Raw genomic sequence first — 23155 nt, forward strand, 5'->3', positions numbered from 1 at the left:
GAGTGAGTCGGACAAGAAAGCCGAGCTGCTCCGAGTTCTGAAGCGAACGTTGTTGAACGGGAGTCACTCGCGAACTTTCGGGTTTCCCGGGAAAGGGATTCCTGCGACAGAGTTGTCATCGCTGTGACCGATCAACCTGCGTGTCAGGTTTTTGGCGGTGGATTCCGAGGGGAATTATCGTCGGGCCGTTACGTCTCAAGAACGGGTCGTCGGCCATTTTGACTTGTGCACTTCGCGCGTCGAGCAAAGTTTCTTTGCTTCGTCAGCCGTTTTCACCGCTTTCAGACGTATCTGGTGTGTGTGTGTGCACCGTGGCTTTTGAAGATGAATTTGCGGTTTGCCGACTGTGAGCCGTGAAAGTCCATACCCGAGGGTGTGATTTTCCCAGTCGCCTTGAGGGCGCCTTTGTGCAGCTTTGGCTGTGTGACTGTACTTGCCATCCGCACGGGATTCTGGTCTCGATTGGACATTGATCTGACGATCGCTGGAGCGAATCAACTTTGGCTTGAAGCCGGGAATAAGAGACATTGTGAATGTTCTTGGTTCACTCACTTGGGGCACAGTGAGTTATATATTACGAAACTGATGGTACCATCATAGGACATATTGATTGTACTTTTGCTTACTATTATTGTTGTACTGTTATTCTTGTGTGATCTTAATACAATATTTGTTTGTGAGTAACAATTGGGGTGGCTTCTCCATTGATCTTTGACATACAGAATAACACATTTTTCTGCCGCGACTCCTCTCGGGGCTCGGAGGTACACCGTAACCAGGGGGTCGGGGAAGAGCACGTAACAGAAACAATATATATATATACACATGACTTAAAGTCTAAGTCCTGTTTTCCCTTTGGTTTGAGGTGGGACAGAGATCGAGAGTATGTCTGTGTACATGTGCGGGGGGCCGGGGGAGGGAGGGGAGGAGGAGGGGGAGTACACATCTGTGGGTTTTGAATGGGGAGGGAGAGGAATAGGGCAAGAGTGAAGGTGTGTCTGTGTGTGTGTATGTTTGTGCGGTGTGTGTGCGTTCGCATGATAATGTAAAGCGCCATGAGGGTCGTTAACTCTGCTTGATGGGGCTATTTCAGACTCTATTATATTATTATATATATATATATATATATATCTATAAATATACATATACATATACATATATAATATATATATATATATATATATATATAATTTCTTTTTTTTTCATACATATTCAAACCTGTATAAAACGACCACTCAAGAAGACCTGAGAAAGTGGCCTTTATAGGCAGGTGGTCTTTCTGTGCAGATTTGCGACAACCATTTTGTCTACAGGAAAGAGACGACATTCAAGCACAAATACCTAGAATCCTAGATGTATGCAATAAGCAAACCTGCCTTGGTGATCTTTATTACCTACACCACCAAAGGTGTCGGGAGTGGTGGCTTCAATCTGCCCATTCTCCCAAAAGCACTGCATGACTAGATTTTTAAAAGCACTGCAGAGACTGTTGTCCTTTCGGCAGGTTCTCCCATCTCAGCTGAGGAACTGTAGTTGTGTCAAGTAGTCATTGGGTTCTTGGTCTCCTCCCTGAACAAGGTCCTTCTTGCCCGGTTGCTCAGTTTGGTTGTTCGGTCAGCTCTAGGAAAAGTCTGGGTAGTTCCACATTCTTTCCATTTCCTAATGATGGAGCTCACTGTGCTCTTGGAAACGTTCAACACTCTAGAAATTGTTTTCTATCCTTCACCAGATCGATGCTTCTTCACAATTCTATCTCGGAGTTTTACAGACAGTTCCTAGGACTTCATGGTAGAGTTTCTGCCCTGAAATTCACTGTCAACTGTGGGACCTTATACTATAGAAAGGTGTGTTCCTTTCCAAATCATCCCCAACTAGAACGGCACTCCGTAGAGGTCATACATCCGCCAGGCTGAAGAGTTTACCTTTTGTATCCCTCTGATAGGCCGGATCTGGATTCGGACCTGAAACAAAATCTAATCGGCTTGTTCTTGTCACACGCACAACCTCTCCACCACGTTTAGTCATAACTCGTCAACAACTTTTTGAGATATCCTGTTTACAAACAAACAAACAAGAAGACGTCATGCGGAGCACGATACTTGCAAAATCCACCCCCACCCCCAAGAAAAAAAATTCCATTGATACAGCAAATTGTCCATTTCATCAAGATTAAAATTGACAATGTTGATCAAAGCTCGGGTCAATAGGAAGAAAAGTGACGATTTTTCAGATGAAAAATGATGATGTAAGGTTGACCTTGAGATAACCTTTGACCTTTGACCTCAAAAATATTTCGTTTCCCTATTTAGTGACTCAATGTGCAAATGCTGTTCAATTTTCAAGTCAACCGGATGAAAATTGAGGATTTTAAAAACTTGGCCTATGTTGACCTTTTGTTCTATGTTGACCTCAAAAATAGTTGGTGGTTGAATTAAGTGACCATATATGTAAATCCTCTTAGAATTTCTAGTCAATCAAAATAAAATTGCTGATTTTAGAAATTCAGCCTATGTTGATCTTTTGGTCTATGTTCACCTAAAATATATTTGGTGGTTGAATTCAGTGACCAGATATGCAAGTCCTCTTCAAATTTCAAGTCTATTGGATGAAAATTGAGGATTTTAGAAATTTGGCCTATGTTGACCTTTTGGCCTATGTTGACCTCAAATATATTTGGTGGTTGAATTCAGTGAGCAGATATGCAAGTCCTCTTCAAATTTGAAGTCTATTGGATGAAAATTGAGGATTTTAGAAATCTGGCCTATGTTAACCTTTTGGCCGATGTTGACCTCAAATATACTTTGTGGTTGAATTCAGTGACCAGATATGCAAGTCCTCTTCAAATTTCAAGTTAATCGGATGAAAATTGACGATTTTAGAAATTTGGCAAAGTTGGTCACCTTTGGCCTATGTTGACCTTTTGACCTTTTGACCCCAAAAACAATAGGCTTCTCAATTGGGACGACCTATACAACTTGAAGTTTTGTGACGATCGGTTTAGAATTGTGACCTGTAGGCCGGTGACAAGCAAACAGACAAACAGACAGGGGTGAAAACATAACCTCCATCCACTTTCAGTGGCGAAGGTAATTAATTGAATTGGCCACAGGTGAGTGAAGTTGGTGAGATATCTCAAGGATGATCACAGGAAATTTGATACACCTGAGCTCAAGTTGGAGGGTCAGAGCAAAGGAGTTAAATACTTATTGACTCATGAGAGTTCAGCTTTTCTTTTGTAATGATTTTGGACATTAAAAAAAAAAAATTCGACTTTGACATTATGGGATGTTAAGTGCAGATCAGTGCACTTAACATGTACAAAATATCTCAATTTATTTCATTATAAATTCAGGCTTTAACAACAAAATGTGAAAAATGTCAGGGGTGTGCGAATACTTTCTGCAGGCATTGTAGGTATGCATCTGTGTTGTTCCAGGTTGTCCTGTTCTTGCTGAATGCAGCCTATGGTGTATGAGTACAAATTAATTAAGCCTGATTCTTCGACACTCCCTTCGGCTTATTTCAACAATGCATGTTTGTGCACATATACAGCATACATACAATATATATATATATATACATATACACCAGTGGGGTCACCCGTGGGACTCCCACGGGCAGGGACGTGTGTGAGACGTGATGGTTGTCCTTCTGGAAGTTTCTCCCATCTCCACACAGGACCTCTGGAGCTCAGCCAGAGTGACCATCGGGTTCTTGGTCACCTCTATTACCAAGACCCTTCTCCCCCGATTGCTCAGTTTGGCCGGGCGACCAGCTCTAAGAAGAGTCCTGGTTGTTCCAAACTTCTTCCATTTAAGAATAATGGAGGCCACTGTGCTCTTGGGAACCTTCAATGCAGCAGATTTTTTTGTAGGCTTCCCCAGATCTGTGCCTCGACACCACAATCCTGTCTCTGAGCTCTGCAGACAGTTCCTTCGACCTCATGGCTTGGTTTTTGCTCTGATATGCATTGTCAGCTGAGTGACCTTATATAGACAGGTGTGTACCTTTCCCAATCATAGCCAATCAATTGAATTTACCACAGGTGGACTCCAATCAAGGTGAAGAAACATCTCAAAGATGATCAAGAGAGATGGCAGGCCCCTGAGCTAAATTTCAAGTGTCAAAGCAAAGTGTCTGAATACTTTTGTCAATGTGATATTTCTGTTTTTTCTTTATAATAAATTTGCAAAACTTTCTAAATTCCTGTTTTCTCTTTGTCATTATGGGGTATTGAGTGTAGATTGATGAGGGAAAAAATGAATTTAAACGATTTCAGCAAAAGGCTGCAACATAACAAAATGTGAAAAAAGTGAAGGGGTCTGAATACTTTCTGAATGCACTGTATACACAGATATACACATACAGACACACACATACACACACACACACACACACACACACACACACACACACACACACACACACACACACACACACAATTAATTGTACTGTATCGGTTGTTTCAAAACTTAAATATAAATAATTTAAAGGATTGCTGTAAATGATGTTATTTCACAACATCCCATATTCAACTTTAGTTAAATTGTAAACCTCAAACATAGTTTCTCCACCTAAAGCATGAACCTTAACCTGTAAGCAATTGACTAGTTTCCCGATTGCACGGATCATCAGCTGGGCACCGTTCTTCCTCGAGGTTTCAATCCTTTCAGCCCAGAGATACTGTATCACACACACACACACACACACACACACACACACACACACACACACACACACACACACACACACCCCACATGTACAGTCACGTGAAAAAGTAAGTACACCCCATGTAAAGTTTTGACTTTTTCAACATATTTAAACATGCAGCTATTTGATCTTCATTTCAACAATATTGATAGATAAAGGTGATAAAATATAACAAATATCATGAAACATTTACATTTTGTGGTCCATTGTATAATTTAAATAAATATATGTATAATTTCAAATCAATAAATATAAATATATGTATAATTTCAAATCAATAAATATAAATATCATTGCACCCTTGCCACACAAACTTGTATTTCTGTCCCTGCCTACCCTTCACCATTCTCACACCACTTCCCTTCCATCTCGTCTCTTGCACACAACATATGTCCACTCTTCTTCTGACCAATACTTCCACCACTTCTCCTGATCTCCCTGTCATTGTCCCTACATTCCATGTCCCAAACCTCAGAAACCGATCTCCACTTCGGGCTGTACCCTGCCCATATGTAGTTGTAATTGTCATGGTTCTCTTTTTGAGGCAATGTTTTTATGGCCGGATGCCCTTCCTGACGCCAACCCTCTTAGTCGTCTCTTACGACACGCAGGGATACGGTGTACCTATTCTAATCCAGGGTACACACTGGGAAACGTTTAAAACATGGAAATTCTGGGGGGGGGGGGGGGGGGGGTCATCACGGCTGCGGGGGCCCCGTCGGCACCACGCCACGTTTGTCCGGTCAGCACCACGGCGGCCCGGTCAACACCACACCCTTGGAAAGGACTTCGATGCACGTCGGCCCGGTCGGCCCAGAGCCTGGCGCGAAGTCCAAGGACATCAGCACGTCATCCGAAAACAGCTCCGGTTAGTGCGAATCACTCGGTCAATGGCACGAACCAGGTCCCGACACGCCCTTGCTCGCTTGGCCCCGATGAAGGCCTCGCTGGGTGTTCTCCAAACAGGGGCAAAATCGCCCAAGCCGCGCTTGATTTCGGCAGCGGAAGCCTTGCTCGCTCGGCCCCGATGAAGGCCTCGCTGGGTGTTCTCCAAACAGGGACAGAATCGCCCAAGCCGCGCTGGATTTCGGCAGCGGAAGCCTTGCTCGCTCGACCCCGATGAAGGCCTCGCTGGGTGTTCTCCAAACAGGGGCAAAATCGCCCAAGCCGCGCTGGATTTCGGCAGCGGAAGCCTTGCTCGCTTGGCCCCGATGAAGGCCTCGCTGAGTGTTCTCCAAACAGGGGCAAAATCGCCCAAGCCACGCTGGATTTCGGCAGCGGAATCCTTGCTCGCTCGGCCCTGATGAAGGCCTCGCTGGGTGTTCTCCAAACAGGGGCAGAATCGCCCAAGCCGTGCTGGATTTTGGCGTGGAAAGCAGCCACGAAGCGACGATATTCGGTCGGGCTGTAATGCGAACACCACGGCGGCCCGGTCAGCACCACACACTTGGAAAGGACTTCGATGTGATCAACGGAATGTCCAAGGTACTCGGCTCACAGGGAACAGAGTTCAGAACGACGAAGAAATACGTGCAGAGGGAGGTGAAGAGGTACGGCAGAAACTTTGTTTGGAAAATCATTTTCACCGCAACACCAAACAGAGGCCCAGGGATAACCAGCATGCACAGTTCGTTTCAATTCCCCCCACAACATCTCGATGGGATTTAGATCTGGGATTTGACTTGGCCATTCCAGAACCCTCCATTTCTTTCTTTTCAGCCATTCCTTGGTGGATTTACTGGTATGTTTTGGATCATTGTCATGTTGCAAGGTCCACCTTCGGTTGAGTTTCAACTCTCCGACAGATGGCCTCACATTATCCTCAAGCACCCTCTGGTACAATGAAGAATTCATAGTGGATTATATGATGGTGAGCTGCCCAGGCCCTGATGCAGCAAAGCTGCCCCAAACTATAATATTTCCACCACCATGCTTTACAGTTGGTATCAGATTCTTGTGGTCAAATGCTGTCTTTGGTTTTCACCAAACATGTCTTCTGGTACTGTGGCCAAATAGCTCTACCTTTGACTCATCTGTCCAGAGCACATTGTTCCAGAAGTGCTGGTCTTTGCCGAGGTGTTCATTGGCAAATGTTAGTTTTGCCCTGATGTTCTTTCTGGACAGCAAAGGTTTCCTCCTGGCACACCTCCCATGTAGATCAAATTTGTGCCGCCTCTTTCTGATGGTAGACTCGTGCACTTTGACATCAACAGTGGCAAGAGCTACCTGTAGGTCCCGTGATGACATTCTGAGGTTCTTAGAGACTTATTTCAGCATCTTGCGGTCTGCTCTCGGGCTGAACTTGCTGGGGCGGCCTGGCCTGAACAAGTTGGCAGTTGTTTGTAATCTTCTCCCCTTGTAGATGATCTTCCGGACAGTCGAATGATTGATTTCAAATTGTTTGGAGATCTTTTGAAATCTCTTCCCAGACTCGTAGGCATCTATAACCTTCTTTCTGAAGGCCTCAGAGAGCTCTTTTGATCTAGGCATGGTGACGCCGCACACTTCAACAACAAAGAGCAAACCAAACTAAATGTCTGAGGTTTAAATAAGACAGGTTCCTCCAAGATCCTCTCTAACGATGTTCTAATCATTTGCACCTGAGCTGGTGCACCTGATTCTAATTTTAGGTATTTGAATTAGTGATAAATGTAGGGCTGTACTTACTTTTTCCACATGCGAAATTTGCATTTATGTTCATTTAAATTATATAATGGACTACAAAATATAAATGTTTCATGATATTTGTTTTATTATATCACCTTTATCTATCAATATTGTTGAAATGAAGATCAAATAGCTGTATGTTGAAATATGTTGAAAAAGTCAAAACTTTACATGGGGTGTACTTACTTTTTCACGTGACTGTATATACATGTTTAAAGTGTACATGCACATAACTAATAAAAAAAAAACGAAGAAATATCTCGGTAATTTCCTGAAACATATAGTCTTTGGGCGGTGTATAATCGCTCTGACCGAAACAGGCATTTCCTTTGCCTAAGTTGTAATGAAAATGTACGCCTGCTCGTTCATTTTGGAAATGGGAGTTTCCACGCAACGCATGAATTGTCACGATCCTCAAGAGGAAGCGTCTCGTAATCATCACATGGCAAGTAAATTACATTGTGAAAATTAAAGATTTCAAATAAACCTATTTAAAGTGTATGCGCACATAACTATTAAATTTAAAAAAACGAAGCAAAACGAACGAACGAGGAACGAAGTCCTGGGAGCGTTCTCCCCTTTCTCCTTCCCCTCTCTCCTTCCCCACTCTCCTTCCCCACTCTCATTCCCCACTCTCATTCCCCACTCTCATTCCCCACTCTCATTCCCCACTCTCATTCCCCACTCTCCTTCCCCTCTCTCATTCCCCTCTCTCCTTCCCCTCTCTCCTTCCCCTCTCTCCTTCCCCTCTCTCCTTCCCCATTCTCCTTCCCCACTCTCATTCCCATCTCTCCTTCCATGTGTCGACATAACAGTCATAAAACGGCTGTTGGAATACATGTCTCCGATTTTCTCAACATTAGCTGACACTGAGACTTGAACCATCCCAACGACTGCCCCAGGTGAATTAGTCGAGATAAAGCCGTGAGGGAGACTCAATGAATGGGCTTTATGTTAATACAGGCCTTCGAAAATGCATTTTGTTCTATAAACGGTAACTTTCATGGAATTTTATTCCTGTTTTTTGCAGCCGAGTCTAAAACCATGTAAGCGACTGTGAAAAATGAAATGATATATCGAATTAGAGTTGAAATAAAACTGAGAGAGAGCAAGACACCGCGGGCCTAACAAAAGGGCCTCTAAGCTATGCGAGTAACCAAAATGGTGGATATTTGTTGTTGAAGTGTTACGTGCTCCTCCCCGACCCCTTAGTCATGGTGTACCTCCAAGCCCCGAAAGGAGTCACGGCAGAAAGATGTGTTATTCTGTGTGTCAAAGATCAATGGAGAAGCCACCCCAATTGTTACTCACAAACAAATATTGTATTGAGATCACACAAGAATAACGGTACAACAACAATAGTATTCAAAAGTACAATCAATATGTCCTATGATGGTACCATCAGTTTTGCAATATATAACTCACTGTGCTCCAAGTGAGTGTAACAAGAACCTTCCCCAATGTCTCTTATTCCCGGCTCCAAGACGAAGTTGATTCGCTCCAGGGATCGCTAGAACGATGTCCAAACGACCAGAATCCCGTGTGGATGGCCAGGGCAGTCACACAGCTGAAGCTGTACAAAGGCGCCCTCAAGGCGACTGGGAAATCCAACGGCGCCCTACAGGCGACCGAGAGATCACACCCCCGGGTATGGACGAATTAGCGTCACAAATCACAATCCGCGTCACACACACGCCCCAGATCAACGTCTGAATGTGGTGAGAATTGTCAAAAAGAAACGAAACCGCGAGCAAAGCACAAATCCTGCGCGAGTCAAAATGGCCGACGACCCGGTCTCATGGCGCAAGGCACGGCGATGATTCTCTCCTGAATCGATCGCAAAACCTGACATGCAGGTTGACCGGTCACAGCGATGACAACTCCGTCGTAGGAATTCCTCTCCCGGAAACCCGAAAGTTCGCTAGTGACTCTGGCTCGCCAACGTTCGCTTCAGAACCCGGAGCAACTCGGCTTTCTTGTCCGACTCATTCGCCCCGCCCTTTTTCTTCTTCCTTCCGGTTCCCGATCCGGTTTCCTGTTTCATTTAAAGTTAACCCTTTTACATTTTGATAATACTAATGGCCATTTCACTTAAACAATGATAATAATAATACATAGAACCAGAAGTGTTTCCAGTGGATGAAAACCACAACAGCGGAAGTGACGAATCCGTAACAGAAGCTTCTTCCAGAATGGGTGGAGCTACTCTCTCAACAGAGTAAGCCACACCCCCGGACAGACACCCGACAGGATCACCTACGGCTAATATAATATATACATATACACATACACATACACAATATACAAAAGTATATATTATAAAATATGTATTTATGCAATACCTCGCAGTATTGTAAAATACCTAATTCAGTAAAACCTCACCCTCCATGGGGATTATGCTCATGTAAAATTCCATGAATGGGGAAATCGCAAACAGCTTGAAACATGCAAATCAATAACATACGTTTCAGCCTCACAAAAGTAATTTAAAAAATCATTAATAAGTTTAAAAATACGACTTTTAAATAGAAAATAAGAACAATTGAGTAAACTAGGATCAAACAAGAAACATTTGCCATTAATAATCAGGCTTTACTGATTAGTGTACCTATACAGTACAGTACAGTATAGTATTGTGATCAATCTCCCAGGAGTGACCCTTGGTGACAATTTGATCTTGCCTTGGTGAAGACAGGACCACACAGTCTTCCATAACAGGTTTTGTTGTGCAGACACGGCCTAACAGAGGTTGCAAGTGAGGTCTGAGGCATCCATCCCCAATAGCAATCTGCAACGTAACAGAACGATGAAAATGAACATGGGGTCCTTCTTCTTCACCAGATTTTTTTCTTCTTTCGATTCACCATGATTCAAGTTCCTCCTCCTTCTGATGTGTGTGTGTGTGTGTGTGTGTGTGTGTGTGTGTGTGTGTGTGTGTGTGTGTGTGTGTGTGTGTGTGTGTGTGTGTGTGTGTGTGTGTGTGTGTGTGTGTGTATACATACACTATATAAACAGTTTATAAACTGTGGAACCGTTGTACACGCCACAGGTGAATTTCACACAAGGTGAATGAGACTTTAAGAAGAATGAGACGTTAAAGAAGAACCTACCTTGGCCACCGATAAACAAGACCAATTCTGATTGGATCATTGCTGTTGAGAATGAGATAATCACCTACCAGTGCTCTAGGTTGGAGAAGTCTGTTCAGTGTTCAGCACTCCAATTGGAGGTTACAGAGTCTGGGGCGGGGCCAATGCAGAATCCTCCTCATCAACATCTGTGAATGGTAGACGAGTTTACGTTTCTCTTCTTCGAAGAATTAAACGATAAGCTTTGAGGTTATTTTTTAAAATGTTTATGGAAATGTCCTTAATATGTCTGTTTAAGTCTACTAGTACCCGACTGCAACGCCGCAATGAGCCGGCTAGGCCAAAGCCTCTTGCCACTATTTTACCCATCACTATGGCATCAGCAGGTTAGGTAGTTGGTAGTAGGTAGGTGTAATAGGTACCGTACCTAGATCAAAATGACACCATTTGCATTCTGGATGAGATTATAATTTATAAAATTTCCTTCTTGATTAATTCGGTGAATTCCGTCTCAACTTCGGATATTTCCGGCCGTGAAAAACTATCCCCTACGGCCGCGAGATTTCTAAAAAATAATTCTTCGTCAATTTTAGAATATTCGACGCTGTTTTCAGCCTCCGAAACGTGGTAAAAAGCTTTTTTGAAATATTTTTTCAAATGCTCGAATCTCATTGGTTCTGGTGTTTGGTGACGATTTTCGTTGAAGTTAACCAGGGCCCGGGGAACGAGGTTGGTCTTAAAGTATTTTAATTACAAATTAGAGGTGCATAAGATTGTGAATCAAACAAAGACAGGTGAAACAAGCTCCTATTGAACTTTTTCTCAATTTCTTATGCAAATTTCCGCATCCGGAAGATGGCGGCCTCCATGGAGCGATTTGGTTTTTGAAATATTTTTTCAAATGCTCGAATCTCATTGGTTCCGGTGTTTGGTGACGATTTTCGTTGAAGATAACCAGGGCCCATGTGGGCCCAGGGAACGAAGTTGGTCTTAAAGTATTTTAATTACAAATTAGAGGTGCATAAGATTGTGAATCAAAAAAAGATGGTGGAAACAAACTCCTATTGAACTTTTTCGCAATTTTTTATGCATACTTCCACATCCGCAAGATGGCGGCCTCCATCGAGTGATTTGGTGCGTCAAAGCTTGGAATTCTCAAAGGATCCAGCAAAATCTGGCTTTTCAACATAATACGTACGCGTTCATTCACAACACCGGCTTCGCCAGCTACTAGTACCCGACTGCAAAGCCGCAATGAGCCGGCGAAGCCAAAGCCTCTTGCCACTATTATACCCATCACTATGGCATCAGTAGGTTAGGTAGTTGGTAGTAGGTAGGTGTAGTAGATACCGTACCTAGTTCAAAATGACACCATTTGCATTCTGGATGAGATTAAAATTTATAAAATTTCCTTCTTGATTAATTCGTTGAATTCCGTCTCAACTTCGGATATTTCCGGCCGTGAAAAACCATACCCTACGGCCGCGAGATTTCTAAAAAATAATTCTTCGTCAATTTTAGAATATTTGACGCCGTTTTCAACCTCCGAAACGGTAATAAGCTTTTTTGAAATATTTTTTCAAATGCTCACATCTCATTGGTTCCGGTGTTTGGTGATGATTTTCGTTGAAGATAACCAGCGCCTGTGCGGGCCCGGGGAAGGAGGTTGGTCTTAAAGTATTTTAATTACAAATTAGAGGTGCATAAAATTGTGAATCAAACAAAGACGGGTGAAACAAACTCCTATTGAACTTTTTCGCAATTTGTTATGCATACTTCCGCATCCGCAAGATGGCGGCCTCCATGGAGCGATTTGGTGCGTCAAAGCTTCGAAATTCTCAAGGGATCCAGCAAAATCTGGCTTTTCAACATAATACGTACACGTTCATTCACAACACTGGCTTCGCCGGCTATAATAAAATAATAACAGGACAAAAATAGGCAGTACAGTAATAAAAAGAATAACGTGATTCTCCCCCTGACATTCTCCCGTCGATATATTATTTCAAATTATTTTATGCGATTAGAATAATCGGTGACACCCTAATCTCATCTGACACTGCCAGCCGTAAACACATTCTCAGGCAAAAAGCTGATCCAGGTGTGACCCATCACCAGTCAGCTTGCTATCGCTTGCCAAGCCAGCCATCCCTTATCAACCGTAGTGTTGGAGTGCTTGCTTGAGTACTTAAGCCACTTGGCAAGCTTGGCGTTTTAATGGAACACACCCCTGCACATGTGCTAGACCAAGCTTGGTTTAGCATGCCCCTAACACCGCCTCTGGATATAGAAGCAAGACCGCGAGCATGCAATATACACACATAGCATTGTTAGCCGCATTATTGAATGATCTAAATTCTAAAGCATGCATGCGGCATGGGCACACGATTGCGCAATGTCCAAATGTATAGCGATATAGTGCCAGAGATCAGTGTACATTGCGCGACTTCCGATTGGCCGTCTCATTTTTGGCGAGAAAGGAATGACCCATTTGATCACATTGGTGCTGCTCAAATGATCGTATGGTGATGAGACTCATTCTCAGAGAAGACGTGCACTTCAGTTAATTTTTTTGGACACAAGATCGAGGCTAGTGCAAGAGCAAACAATCACAAAAAAAAAAAACTGACATAAAACATATCATAAAAGGAGCGGGAGACAAGATGGGGAGAGAGAGGGAGCACAGAAGTACAACATTAGAAAACAGGGACGTCGGGAGATCTGTGGGAGGGAGAGAGCTTGGGGGAAGGAGGCATGGGAAGGGGGGGGGGGGGAGGTATAAAACAGATGGATACTGCTAGGACTTCCAGGAAAGAAGTTGGTATTTCAAAAAGGTGGATCTGGGGTGAATTAACAGGGGTAGAAAAGATCAAGGTTTTGGATGGGGAAAGATAAGAGATGGTGGTGAACAGCTGTTTTAAAGACCTGGAGGGAGGAGTGCGATTGAAGAGAGTGAGGGAGTTTTTCTAGAGGCAGGAGAAAAGACGAATGAAAGAGTGAAGGTGAATAGAGAGTCTTGATGTTGGCAGTTTAACCATAAGAGGGTTGCTGCCAGATCTTGTGCGACCTGTAGGAATATTTGGGGGACAGAGCACAGACAGAGTTGGGGGAGCTAGGCCGGAGAGGAGTTGTAAGAAGACACAAAGACCACCAACCTGCCTGCGGTGAGTGATTGAAAGGCCCTCGGAGTTAGCTTCATCGTGGGAGATTCCAATGATTCTGAAAGCTTTGGTTGCAACAGCGTGAAGCCGAGCTAGGTGTGAGGAAGGAGCACCAGACCAGAGGGGAGAACAGTATTCCATTGACCTGCGGATGAAAGCCTTGTATGTGGTGAGGAGCTCAGGTGTGCCAAGGAAGGACTTCGCACGACGGATGATGCCCAGTCGGCAACTGGCTTTGGAGGCCAGCTTGGAAAGGTTTTCCCAGGAAAGATCTTGGCAGAGAGCAAGACCCAAAAGCTTGAGTGACAGAACTTCTTGGAGAGGATTGTTCAGAAAGTAAATGGGAGGGTTGTCCAGGCAATCTGTTCGGAGAGACATAGTAGGAGTGTGAGGTTTGTCAGGATTGAAAGACATGTTCCACTTGTTTGACCAGTCTATGATTTAGTCCAGGTCTGCTGAGAGTGAGGAGGCTGCAGACTGCCGATCTGAGGGATGAGGTACGGAGCGGCAGGGAGTGGAGTCATCAGCAAAGAGATAGAGAGGATTTTCCAGAGAGTCGGAGAGATCATTGATGAAGACCAGAAAAAGCACAGGGCCCAGAACACTGCATTGGGGAACTCCAGCCTGAACAGGAAGGGGGAGATGCGAGATATCCATTCAGGGCCACACGTTGACTGCGACCAGAGAGGAGGTCCACAAGCCATGCGTGGAGATTTCCATGGATACCATAGGAGGAGAGTTTGGAGAGCAGAGCGGGGAGCCGCATGTGATATGTCAAGGCATGTGATATCGAAGGCATGTGATATGTCAAGGGAGACAGCTCTGATTTCCTGTTTGGCATTGAGGACCTCCATCCATTGTTGAGACAGCAGAAGCAGCATGTCCAGAGTAGAGTAACCTGGTCTGAAACCAAAGTGATGATCAGAGATCAAGCCATTGGAGAAGAGGAAGGATTTGATATCAAAGCAATGATGGATTCCATGACTTTGCTGATATTTGGGAGCAGGCTGATTGGTCTGTCATTGCAAGGATCTGTTTTTGCACCTTTTTTGTGTAAAGCGTTAATGTTTTCCTGATTCTAAACAGATGGCAGATGACCTTGAGCAAAAGATTGGGTGAAGAGAACAGAGAGAGGGTGAGATAGAGCGGCAGAGCAGGATTTTAGGACCCGTGGGCTGATGCCGTCTGGTCCAGTTACAGAATCAGAGTCGAGGTTTGACAAAAACTTCTCCACCTTGTCAGGAGAGAAGGACAAAGAGTCCTGGAGCAGCTGGGTTTGACTGGGAAAGGTGGATACAGAGAGAGATGGGTTTGGGACACAAGAATTTGAGGCAAACACAGAGTTGAAGCATTCAGCTTTTTCACGTGCGGTGTCAGCTGTGTAGCCGTTTGAGGTAGGGGAGGGGATGCAAGGTGAACAAACACCAGAAACAGATTTGACCAGCCACCACCAAGATTTGGAGGAGAGAGACAGGTTTGAGAGTTCCGTCTTGAGAGTAGAGAGATATCGTATCCTGGCACTCCTGAGGGTACACACACACTTGTTCCGAGCTTTGTGAAAGGAACTGAGATTTCCTTCAGTTGGATTAGCCTTCCATGAGGTAAAAGCAAGTTCCTTCTTGGCAATTGCCTCACCACAAGATTCAGTGTACCATGGACGGGAGGAAGGGTATGACAACTGAAGACGAGATGGGATAAATCTGTGCATGAGAGAGAGCAGTTTACTTTGGAAGAATTCCCAGGATGAGTTGATGTCAGAGGCACTAGAGATGGGAGACCAGTCCAGATGATTGATGGCTGCTTGAAGACCGTGCCAGTCGGCTTGAGTGAAATGCCAGACTCGTCGATGCTGAGGAAGCTTTCTGAGAATGGCCAGAGAGATGTCCACTTTAACAAGGAAATGATCAGAAGTACCGATTGGAGCAGAAGAAGAGCAGCAGACATTTGCAGGGAAGTTAGTCATAACCAAGTCTAGAAGAGAAGATACTCCATTGACTGAGATAATTGACTTACCTCCAGTGCAGGTAGTTGCAGGTTGGTCGGGTCCAAGAGTACCATCCACCCTACTGAATCCCAAATTTATCCCATGGGGCCTACCAAATTTGCCAAATCTCTCCTTTTATCCTGACAGGTATGTGGATGCACCTCCTCCGGTGACCTTTACTGCACTACTACTAACCCATTCACATTTCCAAACACATTTCAATTCGTTTTGTTTTGTTTTCAATCCCAAATCCCAAAATTTATCCCATCGGGCCTATCACATTTTCCAAATCTCTCCTTTTATCCTGACAAGTATGTGGATCTGCCTTCTCCGGTGACCTTTACTACACTACTACTAACCCATTCACATTTTCAAACACATTTCAAATGTTTCAAAACATTTTTCCTCCATTCCCCTCAATAAATTTAACATGGCCTGAGAAGACATTGGACCAATCTCCTGGGTCGATCGCTCCGGAGCGGGGGAGATTTCAATCCTATTCTTGAATAAATCTATGCCCGGCCCGCTTCCAATTTCTTTGGGATCCCCAACCCACTCGGCCATCTCACTCACTTCCGCCATCCGAGGTGAGAAAGCAGTTCTCCCGCCTGCATATTACCTCAGAAAAGAAAAGATTTTGAATTTTCCAAAAAATGCGATGTTGCACTTCGTACCTCAATCGACTTTAAAATTTGGACACCCCAGTACTACGATTACCTCCCCCTCGACGAGAGAAAGACAATCATTAAAAAAGAAAGACATTCCGAAAGCTGAGCGCAATTTGCCCTCAGCGGGTGTCGAACTTGCAACCTTCAAACACAGAGTGTCCGAGGTTCGAATCCTACACTCCTGACACCATTTGTCACGTTACTGGTGATTAAAATCTTTCAAGGAAACGGATTTCCCAACGGGCTTTAACTCCGAGGCGTTCAGTCAAAATACAGCGGAGAATACGCGTAGGGGCAAGTGGGGGAGAGGCCGGAGCGCTTACCTTCACACATTCCACCCGACGTCCTCGACCCTGCAATAAATCAACTCAAATGACACAGGATTTAAAAGGTACAAATAAATTCCGGCTTTATTAAGAAATGCCGGAAACCAAATGAAACACGATAACACTAAATTCCTAAATTTAGTGTTATCGACCCTCCACACAGACTTGTATACGGAGAAAGGGAAAAAGAACTGAAAATAAATATGTGTCTGTGTGCACTTATCTCTGAGCATCTCCAAAATCTCGTCAGGGATTGTCCGAGGCTTTGGCGGGAAAATGCACTCATTCGCGCGGGCTCGGCTTCACTGCGCGTCTGCTCACTCCTGGCCTCGTCGCGCTGCAGCGAGCAGGCAGCACCTGTCCACTCGTCGTTCTTGCTTGGACAACTGCAGCTCTTCCTTCTCACGACCACCAGCAAGATGCCAGAACATGGCCGCCCGCGATGAAACCTCCCCGCGTAAGAGCAAAATGCAACCGTCCACTATGGATCCAGGATCAGCAGCCTAAGGAAGAGAGAGAAAATGTCCACCAGCACGTTCCTTTATCGTCCAGGCTCTGACATCATCTGTCGTGCTTCACCAATCAGCGAGTCCTTTCTTACCCGTCCTTCCCGTCAATCAAACCCTCGACCAATCACTGCTTTTTAAGCGCGTCTCCACGGCCGTGCCAGTCCTGCCTGCTCACCAAGTCGGTGTTGTCAGCGGTAGTGCTTGGTGCATGGTTTCCGGTGGTTTTTATTAATTAGTGTGTTTAATGGGTGATTTTGGCTCAATGTGTCTAGCGAATAAATACATACATACATACATATATACATATATATATATATATATATATATATATATATATATATATATATATATATATATATATATATATATATATATATATATATATATATATACACAAAGAATTAAGTTAAGCACCCCCCCCCGTTTTTTTACAACCTCGCACATTACAAGTTTGTTGTCGTCAAAACAGTGTAATATACCCATGATATTGCTATATTTTCTGGAGAAGTGATATTATGGTCACATAAAAACATAACAATCATGCCGTTTTCAATATTTTATTCTGCATAATTTAAGGTGAAATTTTTTGGGAATTTTAGGCATATTTTCACCTCAATTTAAGTATGGAGCTATAGGTCCATCACGGACAGTGTGGATGACGTTTATGTTTTCTAACGTACAGTCATTGTTCTGAGAAGACCTCTAGCGATCTTTGTGTCAATAACGTCAATAACGTCAATAACGTCAATAACGTGTAATGTCAATAACGTGTAAGTGACGTCAATAACGTCAATAACGTCAATAACTAATGTCATACCAATCATTATTTGATCTCACATACCTTAGAATATATGCCAATGTATACATATACACAAAGAATATATATTAGGGGGTGCTTACCTTAATTCGTTGTGTAGGGGTGCTTAACTTAATTCATTGTGTATATATATATATATATATATATAACGACCGCTTAAGGGAGACGGAATAAGTGGCCTTTTGAGACAGGTGGTCTTTCTGTGCAGGTTATTTAGCACACGTTTTCTCTGCGGCAGAAATTTAAATTTAGTTTAGAAATTTAAGTGGCCGCTGTGAACAGGTGGTTGCTAAGGCAGGTTTGAGTGTGTTTTTTCTATATATATATATATATATATATATATATATATATATATATATATATATATATATATATATATATATATATATATATATATATACACACATACACAATTATGGGACTGGGAGTATACATGAAACAGTTATTAAAAGCATTTTAAAGTTGAAGTTGATGTTTGACTGACTGCAACTTCACATTGGTTTGCTAGATTAGTTTGCCCACTAAATATGATTTCAGTTATCAATTTTCATTCAAGACGATATTGGACAGTGTGTAAACAAATCCAGGCGTAAATACTTCTCCTTTTGGGTATGAAAGTATGTAGTTGTTATTTTTTTTCAAGCGGCAGAAAGGTGTGGACTTTCTTGCAGCTCCGATCAGGAAAGTGCGGAACTCTCACGTCGTCGCAACGGCAAGAAGAGCTTGCGCTCTCCTCGTTTTGACGTTAATTCCCATCGACGTTGAGCAAGCGCAGGTGCTCGAGGCGGAGCGCACGCGGCGCTGCAGGACCACGGGTAGGTCGGGTCGCGTCGCGGACCGTCAGGGACGACGGCCTCCGTGATTACGGGCGTTAGGGAAGGAGAGTTTTGGGGTGGCTCGCACGGATAGTACTTGCTGTGCTCCAGTGTTAGCCGCGGCGAGCTATAAACAGCGTACTTGCCAGGAGATGCGTTACAAGACGTCCCATTAGTGTCATTCACTCCCCCCACGTGAGCTCGTCCCAACTGGCAGCTGAGGTCCCGCTAAGCTGCTGAACACCAAACTCAAGCCGCTCTGGCGCTTACACTCTAAGCTTCTGTTAAACACACTTCTCGCAGCTGTCGGTCCGTGTTGGCGTCTTGTATGTCGAGAGCTCCCGAGGCTGCATGCACTTGCTCTGTTAGCAGACTCCATGAAAAGCCACCTTTACAACAAGTCAGTTCGTCAAATTTCTGTCCTGCTAGAGCTGCCCCGATCAACTAAGTTCTGTTATTGTGAAGTGGAAACGTCTAGGAGCAACAGCAGCTCAGCCATGAAGTGGTAGGCCACACAGGCTCACAGAACGGGACTTTCATTTGGGACTTTCTTTAACCCAGTTTTCATTTGGCACACGTACCCATGAGATCAGAATGGATTTGCCCAAGTTTTGAAAGACAGACTGAATGTTCCATTATTTGTGATCTTTTTCGTTTTCTCTGCATTTGAGGGTGGTTCAAAGCCTACCTGGACATTGGTTTGTTACCCTGCACTCGCGAAGCGAAGAGCGGGGTTAAGCAATCGGTTCTGTACATGTGCCGTATGTGTGCCGTGTGCCGTATGTGTGCCGTGTCTGCATTTTTAAAATTCATTTTCTTGGCAACCGTTGGCCCGATTGACATGAAATTTTACCATAGAAGCGCCTCTGCCTGTAGATTTTTTTGCTATTAATTATGAGTCATAGGTCACGTGGTACGGACGCCATCTTGGAAAAACGTTACACCTCTATATCTCCCAAACTGCTTAATGGAAAATATTGAAACATGGCTCATTGTCAAGTACTCCCCATGGGGAATAAGATATGTTAATGATGATATCATAGGTGCCTCCATTATGACGTCATAATTCGACAAGCACACTGCTTGATCTGATCAGTATGGAAAAAAAAAATCCTCTGCAACTGTTAGTCCGATGAACACAAAATTTTCAGAATATGAGTGGCTCCTCCTGTAGAATTGTTCTAATGATAATTATGACGTCATTGGTCACGTGGTGCAGGCGTCATCTTGGAAAAATCGAAAAAAGTTGCAACTCTATATCTCCCAAACTGCTTAATGGAAAAAATTGAAATATGGCTCATTGTCAAGTACTCCCCTTGGGGAATAAGATATGTTAATGATGATGTCATCAGTACCGTAATAATGACATCATAATTCGGCAAGTACAACGCTTGATTCAATCAGTATGAATTTTTTTCTCTGTAATTCTTGGAACTATTGACACGAAATTTTCACCATAGGAACGCCTCCTCCTGTAGAATATTTTAATGATAATCATGACGTCATAGGTCATGTGGTACGGGCGCCATCTTGGAAAAACCGAAAAACGTTGCACCTCCATATCTCCAAAACTGTTCCATGAGAAAAAATTGAAACATGGCACATTGTAAAGAACGCCATATGGGGAGTAGGTGCTGTTAACGATGACGCCATTTGTGCCGTAATTATGACGTCATCATTTGACAGGGACAACGCGTCTGATCGGTTTGAAATTTATTGAGCGTGATCTATGCAACAATTATATTAGAGAATATAAATTTATGACGTCATTGCTCACGTGGTCTGGCAGCCATATTGGATCAAAGAAAAAAAAATGTTCAAAAACAGAAGAGTTGGCTCGCACCAAGTTTACTGCAGGTAAGTGTTCTATGAATACCATCTAGTTTTTGGAGGGATTTGGTATTAACCAAAAGCCAAGATGCACATGCTGCAAATCAAGATGGCGATGAGCAGGATGGATAACCCAGAAGGTGGACCAAGGAATGATGATGGAATTTCTGATCCAAGAGAGCAATACAGGTGAAGGTTGTGCACTAAGGAGACGATTACCTGAGAAGTTTGTGTGCACGAGCTTACCTGTAAACAGATGCCCAAGTCTCATATCGCTCACCCTCGAAGACCCCGAAGGCATATCTGTTGTTGCTGCAGCCCATATCGTGGTTGGGATTTAAAATGGATGACAATGCTGGCAGACATGTGTTCCTGATTAAATCATGTTTCATACTCAGGCTACGTTCGCTCACTGTTACAACTCAACCCTTGGCGACGTGTGAGTGCGGGTGATGGAAGCTGTGTGAGTGTACGTTCTTCTAGGTCGTTCACGATGACGACCCCAACAATATCCACTCACAAACTCGTCCCAGAACTCGCACGCAGACGCTCGACCTCCCACCCACCCGGGAAGAGGAAAAACAAAACATTGGTTGCGCCAAACTCGACCCTTCCAGAGCGCAGCCTTTGATTTAACCTGCTAGCTTTTCATCCGAAGCCCGAAGCGAGCACCTCACGCCATGGGGGCAATGGGGACAAGCTGTGCCATGAAGGGGGCAATGGGGACAAGCTGTGCCATGAAGGGGGCTTGCTTGGCAGGGTCTGTGAGAACTGCCTCGAGCACGTCGGCTGCCGCCGGTTTCAAGTACCGAGTCGGAGTCGCCATATCTCGGCTCCTGGAAACATCGCATCTCACGGCGCAGCAAGGCACCGCGACATGTATTGGGGAGGGAGATGGGAAGGGGGTGAGGGAGGAGTGGGTGGGAATACAACCAGCCCGGGTGAGGGGCACAACCTCCTCCGGCGGTTTTTCCCCGCTTTCCCTGACACTAGTATTAAGGAACAGCAGTTGCCACGTATACACCTAATGTGGGTCTCACCGGATCGCTTGGAGGAAACTGAAATAAACAAAATAAATAACTATTCCGCTTTGTAGTCCAGCTTTGGCTCGGTGCATCGCGGCCCCTTCGTGCATTCGGGTTCACATTTACCCTGAGAGCTATTGACATGTCGAGTGTTGTGATTGTGCTCTGTATATATGAGGTTAACACCCGCTGACTCTCCCCCACTTGGATCGCCATTGATACAGCGTCGCCGAGGATCTGGATACGCGGCTCAGTCTGAGAATACTCAGATTTCGCTTTGCTCCAAATACTACATTACACTACATTACACTACACTGCACTAAACACTACACTGCATTGAATTGCATTGCACTACACGACACTACACTGAGATATACCATGCTCTTTATATAGCATGGCTGCTGCTGAAGCTGTTTCTTGGCAAGGGATACTGGGTGGTTTGCCATTACGTTCCCAGCATTCAGTCAGGCCAGGAATTTGTCGAGAATGCCGAGGATCTCTACCACCAACTAATTCCGGCAGACCATCCAGTATAACCCTCACCAAGATGGTGTACGTGTGCCAAGTCCTAAGACGCTAAGATCTTAAGCCAGCCACCTTAACCGTTAACCAAACACCAGGCTGCCCAACGTTGGCCAATGCCCCCAATACTCTTACAGCACGTCGATGACGTAATTGACCGACGTTTGCAAACACGTCGCTGTTCCGACGTTTATCCAACGTAGAAAATCCTCTTACATCCAACGTTTACCAACGTTCGTGTGTTTGAGCTGGCTCGTCCTTGTACAAAGATATACGGTGCTCTCGTTGGACACAGTGAAGGCTTTTTGGAAGCTTTTCCACTTGGCTGGTGGAGGCATGGGTCGTCGAGGGTAACAATTGGACCGGCATTATCATTTCTGAAGAGGAGGAGCGTTCCTGTGTAACGGTAACAGTCGCTTGGGGAGTCAACAAGCAGATATATTCTCGATTGTAAAGATCTGCAGCTGTGATGACTCCCAAGCGAGTAATTCTGCTTTGTGTCGGAAGAGAGGAGTATATAGATGGTGTTGAGGTGGTGGGGGTGGTGGAGTGGGATGTGTGGGCTGATAAAGCAAAACAGGAACAAAAAACAACAGTGTTATACTGTTATCAATATTAGCTTCCTGTAGTTTGTGCTATGACACTGATGTACAGAGAAGCCCAGTGATTCATGTTTGTCAGCATAAAGCACCTGCTCGTTGTTTGTTTTGTGGCGGATGTCACAAATGATGTGAGCCTTTCGCTAGTCCAGCAGAAAATATACAGTTGTCACTAGCAAGGTTATATGGATGACCAGGTGTTTGACCAAAGGTTGAGTCCATACTATTGAGTAACCATATTTGGTTTTCTTGGGTCACCAAAAGGTTTTCTTGTAACAACTTGGGTCACCCAAACGACATCGGGTTATTTAGACTTTAGTAAACCATCAAGAAGATTGATGTTTAAAGCTGCAGCAAAAATGAACCAAAAAGAGCACCATGGCCAAAATGGCATCATTTCCTTGCTTGAGGTCGTAAAGGATCGTGCATAGAC

The sequence above is a fragment of the Myxine glutinosa genome, chromosome 2, assembly GCF_964187855.1.
Source record: "Myxine glutinosa chromosome 2, kmMyxGlut1.1, whole genome shotgun sequence".
Classification (NCBI taxonomy): domain Eukaryota; kingdom Metazoa; phylum Chordata; class Myxini; order Myxiniformes; family Myxinidae; genus Myxine; species Myxine glutinosa.